The sequence below is a fragment of the Mus pahari genome, chromosome 13 (assembly GCF_900095145.1).
Source record: "Mus pahari chromosome 13, PAHARI_EIJ_v1.1, whole genome shotgun sequence".
NCBI lineage: Eukaryota > Metazoa > Chordata > Mammalia > Rodentia > Muridae > Mus > Mus pahari.
Window position 1 is genome coordinate 20,929,254 of NC_034602.1, and position 7,684 is coordinate 20,936,937.

General features: G+C 45.3%; 1 protein-coding gene across 3 annotated transcripts in view; it reads left to right on the forward strand.

Moving 5' to 3' along the window:
* Tns3 (tensin 3) overlaps window positions 1–7,684 on the forward strand; it is a 230,283-nt gene that overhangs the window by 52,939 nt on the left and 169,660 nt on the right. The gene's annotated exons all lie outside the window — the stretch shown is intronic.

The window sequence follows — 7,684 nt, forward strand, 5'->3', positions numbered from 1 at the left end:
GTAGCCCTGGCTGTCCTGGAACTCACTCTGTAGACCAGGCTGGCCTTGAACTCAGAAATCCGCCTGCCTCTGCCTCCTGAGTGCTGGGATTAAAGTTGTGCACCACCAACGCCCGGCCTCATGTTTCTTTCATATTATACAAGGAGCTTTGTATCATCTAGCCTTGGCTTCTGGAAAGTACTTTCACATATCATATGTCAGATCTTTAGCGGTCTGTCTCTGTCGGTCTGTCTGTCTGTCTGTCTATCTATCTATCTATCTATCTATCATTTTCTTATAGTTCAGGTAACTGTTCTTTTCATATGAAAAAGGTCTCTGCTGTTACAGTCTGTTTCTCATTACACAAGGAGAGGTGGTGGCAGCAGGCAATGATAGGGTCCTCCTTGAGGTAGGGGACAGCAGTTCCTCAGTTGGTACAGTTTCTGATAGGTGTTTGCATTATTGGCTTAGTGACCTAGAGCCTACTCATTGCGCCAGGCACATGAGAGCGAGCCCTTGCCTACTTGCTCATCATATGTTTAAAACAGGCTCACCTGAGAATATGTGCTGCCCTGGATCTTACTTTGTAGAGTCAAATGGACTCAAATGTGTGATTCTCCTGCCTCAAATCTCTTGAGTGGTAGGATTATGAGCATTGGCCACCATGTCTGACCTGTGCTTCTATTTTCTATTTGTAAACTTGAACCAGATCTTGAGAATATGCTTTTCTCTGTGGTTACCAAGGGAGCCAGTGGGACAAAGTGTGTAAAGCAAGTGGCACTATCTATGGCAGTCAGACATGCAGGGCCCAGTTAGCCATTGTGGTGTGGGTTTTCTCCTGGGCCCGGAGGTGCAAGGAAGGGTTAGTGGCCCAGAGCACAGGACTATGCATGGGCTCCCACTGTGCTGACTAAGTTCATTAGCTTTCTCTTGGTAGAATCTAGCTCTATTCTCAGTAGCAACCAAAAGGAGCCCCTTTCCTTATGTGTCTTTTGTAAGAGAGTGAGGAACTTGATAGAACTGGGTGGGTTGGGTTCATTTGACATGATGAGACATAGATCTTCTTCTATCAGACATAGATCTCTTCCCCATTCTAAAAGCCTCAGTCAAGAAGGGTGAATGGGGGCTGGAGAGATGGCTCAGCGGTTAAGAGCACTGACTGCTCTTCTGAAGGTCCTGAGTTCAAATCCCAGCAACCACATGGTGGCTCACAACCATCTGTAATGAGATTTGACGCCCTCTTCTGGTGTGTCTGAAGACAGCTACAGTGTACTTACATATATTAAATAAATAAATAGATAGATAAATCTTAAAAAAAAAAAATCTTTAAATGGGATTGTCATCTGTCCAGGTTGTCATTGTTCATGCAAGCCAAATTGCCTTCACTGTCACCTTGAGTTTTAGGTCACTTAGATCAAAAAGATTCCGGTAGATATGACCAGCCCCTATCACCATTTAACGTGCTAGAAATGGAAGCTGATGATATGTAAAATAAACCACTTCAAAGGAACAGTAACAACACTATTATAAGAAGTATTTTTAGTGAAAATGACTTTCCTTAAAACTCATTCACAAGGAGCAATGAGAAGTTGTTCTGTGTTTCTCTGTAGTAGAAAGGTAGGACCGCCCCCTGCCCCCCCCCCCTGCTTTCTTCTGCTTTCAGCTGGAAAAGCACATGGCCCTGTGTTGATGCACAGACAGAGAGCTTACTGTCATTCAGATTGCACTGGACTCTGGATTTCATATCAAAACTCAAAAATAATAGTTTTTTTTTTTTTTTCTTCTAAGATTAGTGTCTCTGTAGAGTCTGAAATGGAATCAATACTTTTTTTTTTTTTTTTAAACTTTTTCTTTGACTGGTCTTGTGTATTGGTTGGGATCTTTGAACCTTTGAACCAGCAAGTATCACAGTGCCCTGGTCTGTTCCTGGCCCATTAACTTACACAATTCCTAGTCTTGAGGTACCTGTTTTAAAATCCCCCAAAACCATCTATACTTGCTAGTAGTTTCGGTTGATTTTATCTTGATGTTGTGGAACTCCTGGTTTTGGGTGTAGATCTACTGAAGAGAGAATTTCCACTTGAAATCTGAAGTTTTGACATTGATGTGGGAGACTCACTTAAATCGATTTTGAGAAACTGGCAAGTAGCCACTTCTGAATAATCATGTTTTGTTTGTCAAGGTTCTTTCAAATAAAAACGGTCATCCTGAGTAAGTGGCTAGTTTAGCTAACAACTCACAGCTGTACCGGTCCTGTTGCTAGCTGATCTCGTTCCTACATGTCATCCAGCTCCCATACAGTCCAGAGACACTCACTGCTAATCTCCCCTCTGCTCTCACAGAACAGTGAAGAGGTGTTTACTGGCTTTTTTTTTTTTAAATCAAGATATTCTTTTGTAGAAAGATTTATTTATTTATTTATTTATTTATTTATGTAATGTAATGTATATGGTTGTTTTGCTTGTATATATGGCTATATATGTAAAGAAGGTATTGGATCCTCTGGGACTACAGTTATAGATAGCTGTGAGCTGCCATGTGGGTGCTAGGAATTGAACTCAGGACCTCTGAAAGAACAGCTCTCTTACAGCTGATCAGCTCTCCAGCTCTCATCAGGGCCTTCTTGAGTGAAGCTGGCTTTTTTTTGTTTTTTGGTTTTTCGAGACAGGGTTTCTCTGTTTAGCCCTGGCTGTCCTGGAACTCACTTTGTAGACCAGGCTGGCCTCGAACTCAGAAATCCACCTGCCTTTGCCTCCCGAGTGCTGGGATTAAAGGCGTGCGCCACCACGCCCGGCTCGAATCTGGCTTTTTATCTCAGGTGTCTGCTGGTAACTGGTATAAGTTAGTCTTGACCTCTCAATGCCTGCAGAGTTATCTATCAGCAGTTTCCATACTGTGTAAATGCAGGAGAAAGGGGAAGAGATGCGCGAAAAAATTTTCAACTCATTATAAAGTCTTGGGGACCTGGATGTCTATAGATCCCTCCAACAGCTACTGACCTAGACCAGGCGGGATCTAACTCTGTTTAAGGGTGACTCACACAAGGATGCAGTGAGGGGGAAGCTAGACTAAATATCATTCTGTCAGCAAGGAGGAAGTGGGAGAGGAAGGTTGCAGTAAATATTACTTGGGGGTTTCTACCCCACCTTTGATCATTTAGTTCCCATAAAAAAGTCACAAAACCTTTATATTTATAATAAGCCTTAAAGCATTAGAGCTGGACAAATACCAACCCTCTCTTCTAGTTTGTCTTCCCTGTCAGTAACCCTGAGATATCACTTGCCATGTTCCGCCTGGGCCACTTCTACTCCAACAGCTCAGCTCTCATGACCATGCACCCACAATCCACCTACCTTGTGGCTCTTTCTTTTTTCTCTTCCCTTTTCTCCTCCTTTATCTCCTCTCTTCCCTCCTCCAGGCCTTTAGTCTGGGACCCGAAGCCCCGCCTACTTCTCTTCTGCCCAGATACAGGCTGTAGGTATCTTTATTCAACCAACAGTTTGAAATTAAGGAGCAAGATTTACACGACAAAAGGTGGTATGTGAGAGTTCGCTAGTCTTGTGGCAACTAGACCTTGGGATACAGAATATAGCATTACAATACATAGCAACAGAGCAAACCTTGAACCGACCGGAGACACTGGCCAGAACAGGATAGGAGTAGGCGGGTTTCTGAAGCATCTCAGAACACATGCATGCGGAATACCACATGGCTGTGGAAATATCAGACAGACTGGAGGCCAGCTGGGAAATACAGTCCTGTCAGTGGACAGATGAGAAGGCACCCAGTCATACACACTGTGAGTCCCAGGTTCTCTGGGGATTTTATGGGAAGACTGAGAGTACACTCCTGAGTCCCCTGAGCCTGGTGGGGAGGGGAAGGTCACGGGCCAGGAGGAAGGAAGCAGTTCTGTTAAACAGCATGTGCGGGGACTCTGAGCAGCTGATGGTAGCATTGACAGATGCTGCTATATCCTCTTTCTGAGTCCAGACTGTGAGAGACTCTCTGCCCTTCAGTCTGGGGCATAAAGGGTGATTTCAGCAGGAAGAAGTTGCTCAGGCCTGGCAGAAGTGGATGAGTAACATCCCTGTTTTTTTTTTTTTTTTTTTTTTTTTTTTTTTTTTTTTTTTTTTAATTTTTTTTTTTTTTTTTTTTTTTTTTTTTTGTCTTAATTTTTAAAATTATTTTTTACTTTGCATCTTTGGATGAGACAAACATATAGGTTGATCTGAGACTTTATAAACCAAGATGTTTCAAAATTCAAAATTTGGATGTGCAAAATAGCTTGGATTTTGGAACACTGCAAAGTTTGGACTTTTGGAAGCAAATAATAAGCCAGCAAAGTCTATGAAAGTATTCCCACATCTGAAACCTCCTGGTCCTAAGCATGTTTGAGAAGGGGGGCACTCTGCCGATACCTACTAGGATGAGCAGGATTCTTGCCCCTATGTGATTGTGATAAAGTCCCGGCAGAATTGCAGTGTGTGTACAGTGTGATACAACATACCTATACCATATGGATTTTAATCCACTAGTAATGGCAGGGAGGCAGAATCTCTGCCTGAGGGAACACCAGTTGATAGCCTAGAAATCATGTATTTCTGAGTAGAATTTTCCTTTGGCAAGTGAAGCAAGAGCTGGTGACTTACACATGTCATCTCAGCACTTGAGAGGCTGAGGCAGGAGGTTTGATAATAAGTTGGGCTAGCCTGAGATACAAAGTGAGGCTCTGTCCCAAGAACAACAGCAGGCAGAGTTTTTCCCTTTTGTCTTTTTAAAATTTTTTTTTAACTTATTGATCAACTAATTTAAGACTTAGTTACTTTTGTTTTGCCTGCATACACACCTGCACCACATTTGTTTGTATCTCATGCCTATGGAGGTAAAAAAAAAAAAAAAAAAAGGTGTCAGAACTCCTGGAACTGGAGTTACAAATGGCTGTGAGCCACCATGTGGGTGTTGGGAATTGAACCTGGGTCGTCTGGAAGAACACCAGTACTCTTAACCACCGAGCCATCTCTCTTAGTAGATCAGAACCATTTGTTTAATAGTCAGCTGTTAAGCATTTATGAAAATCTAGAGAGTAATTGAGAGTAATTGCATTAGATCAATGTATGAAACTGTCAGAGAATAAAAATAATTTTTGTAAAAGCTCCATAGTTAGATCAAAGTGTGATAACTTCTGGGAAGGTAGCTGGGATTGGCTAAGGTATAAAACCACTGGGAACATTTTTTCTATGGGGCCCTGCAGCCTGTTGGTGGGGGAAAGGGGCTTCCTACTTGCTGATGCGTTGGAGGGTGCCAAAGGCTGTGGGGTGCAGGCTCCTTGCTGTGTGTCATCCTGCAGGCCATGGGCTCAGCCCAGCCACGGGCCATGACTGGTCACAGTTGATGTACGAATGCATCCTCAGGGTCCATCCACAGACTCTGACCTCCCCTCAGTAAAAGGAGCGAGAAGAGAGGCAAGTGATGAGTTTTAGGATTTACTTGTGCAATCCGTGCTAGAGGCGCTGAATAGTGAGATCCCTGCTGTACTCTCCTAATAGCGTTGCCCTCGGCAGAATGTGGTGGTACACACAGAGACCTGACTCTCCTCCAGCTTGCAGCCTGTCCCGAGAGATGGATGGGCAGCTAACATGATCCTGACATGTCACGCTTTGGGGTCAGAGGCACCAAGGGTGGGCTTCAGAGGCAAGCATGGACCAGGCTGGGGAGGGCAGGGTGTAACTAGTGTAAGTGTCAGTAGGGGGCTGACAGCGTGGTTCCACTGAGGACAGGAGGCGGGGCTTTCCCTGTGGGTGATGGCACACTGCATCATTTTCCATGGTGGTCGCAGGCAGCAAGCATGTGACAGCAAAGACCTGGACTAGGGACAGAGATGCTGGATCTCACTGTGCTGTGAACATTATAGCTGTAAGTACCATGGTACAGCTGTAAGCCTCTGCTTTCTCACTGCTACTTGGATTGGGGAATGTGAGGTTTAGGGGGCCAAGCAGTTCCCACTCAGCGTCTCCTCAGAGGCTGTCCATCATCTGAAGGCCTGGCTGAGGTTGGAGTCTGCTGTCACTGAGACATCACGGCCATGGAGTTGGCAGACTGAGCTGAGTGTTGGCTGGTGGCTTCCATTTCTTCCCAAATTGGCAGCTCTGCAGGGTGGCTGAAGTAGCCCTGTAAAGGGGCAGAAGCCATCATATTCTTTAACCCCGGCAGCCACACAGTATCCCCTTTAACATGCAGACAGCCGTGATTCATTGTACATGGGGTTAGAATTATTAAGGCCATCACAAAGGCATCTGATGCATCTGGAGTGTGCTATCTCTTCCTAATTTTGTATTTTCAGCCGTTCCTCCTTTCCCCTGCTTCGGTTGGCTTCTGTATGTTTGTTTGTTTTTTACACTTGATCTTAGCCAAAAGGCCAAGAAGCGATTGTTTGTTTTTTAAACACTTATTTATTTTTATGTGCATTGGTATGTAGCCTACATGTCTTGTATGTCTGTGTGAGGGTGCCAGATCCCCTAAAACTGTGAGTTAGAGACACTTGTGAGCTGCCACGTGGGTGCTGGGACTTGATCCCTGGTCCATTGGAAGAGCAGCGGGTGCTCTTTCCTACTGAGCCATCTCTTCAGCTCCATGTCTGGGTTTTTATCTCTCACGGAAGCTCTGTTCTTATCTAGTGAAAATCATTCTTGACTTAGAAAACCCTGGTCACCATTATGTGTTGTGCTGATTAGAGGACGAAGAATAAATATTTGTGGTATGTATTCTAGCAAATCTCCAAAGCTTGGACAGACAGTTGAAAACAAGATCACCCATGGATAAAAACCCAAATAGGTTGTTAACTCCTGGGGTTCACAAACTCCTAGGCTCTGGGCACATTTATCTGTTTCAGCCTTGCTTAAACCTCTGCAAGCCTTTTTGGTTAAGTGTTGTCCAAAAGGCAGAGTGGTCCGACTGAGTGGAAACTTTGCTGAGCTCCTGAGCTCACAGCACCAAGCTGCGATTTGGTCCCTGTCTCTGACCTCTGAGGCCTTGTTGTCTGGGCTCTGCACACTTACGTCCTGGTCATCACTTTGTAGTTTGAAAGCAGGGGCCCATGAAGGATTCCATTTGACATTGATAGTTCTGTGAGGGGGAATAGAGGTTCAGAGAGGCCCTGGAATTTGCCTTGGGGAGCCGGGCTGGAGGGGCAGAGCCCAGACAGGAAGTCTCCAGCAGGTGCCTTGGGGAAAGGCATTGAAGCCTCTGTGGTGCTCCCAAGGGCCCTTGTGGTGGCCTGACTTGCAGTTGCTTCATTTCCCACTGTCCTCATGCTGCCCTCTCTGCCACGTATGGCCTTGTCACTACACTGTGCCATGCTGCTGCTACTGGTCCTTTATTCCTTGAGGCCAGCTGGGGCCTGCCTCCGGGCCAGAGGGGAGGGCCTGTGAAATCCACATTGGTTCCAGCACCCCGCTGCATTGTCGGGGCCTCCCATGACACAGGACCCGCTCTGCTCACATAATGGCCTCTGTTGAAGGACTCTTCTGTAGGAATTTAGACATGAATTTATTTTGACAGTGTCTGCTTGGGTCTCCCGGAAGTGGAAACCTGCAGAGACCAAATGAACTCATGACTTTCCTTCTTCTAGGAGGGCTCTGATCAAATGTCTGGGGCTTTGTTCCTCCCCATCTCCTCCTCCTCCTCCTCCTCCTCCTCCTCCTCCTCC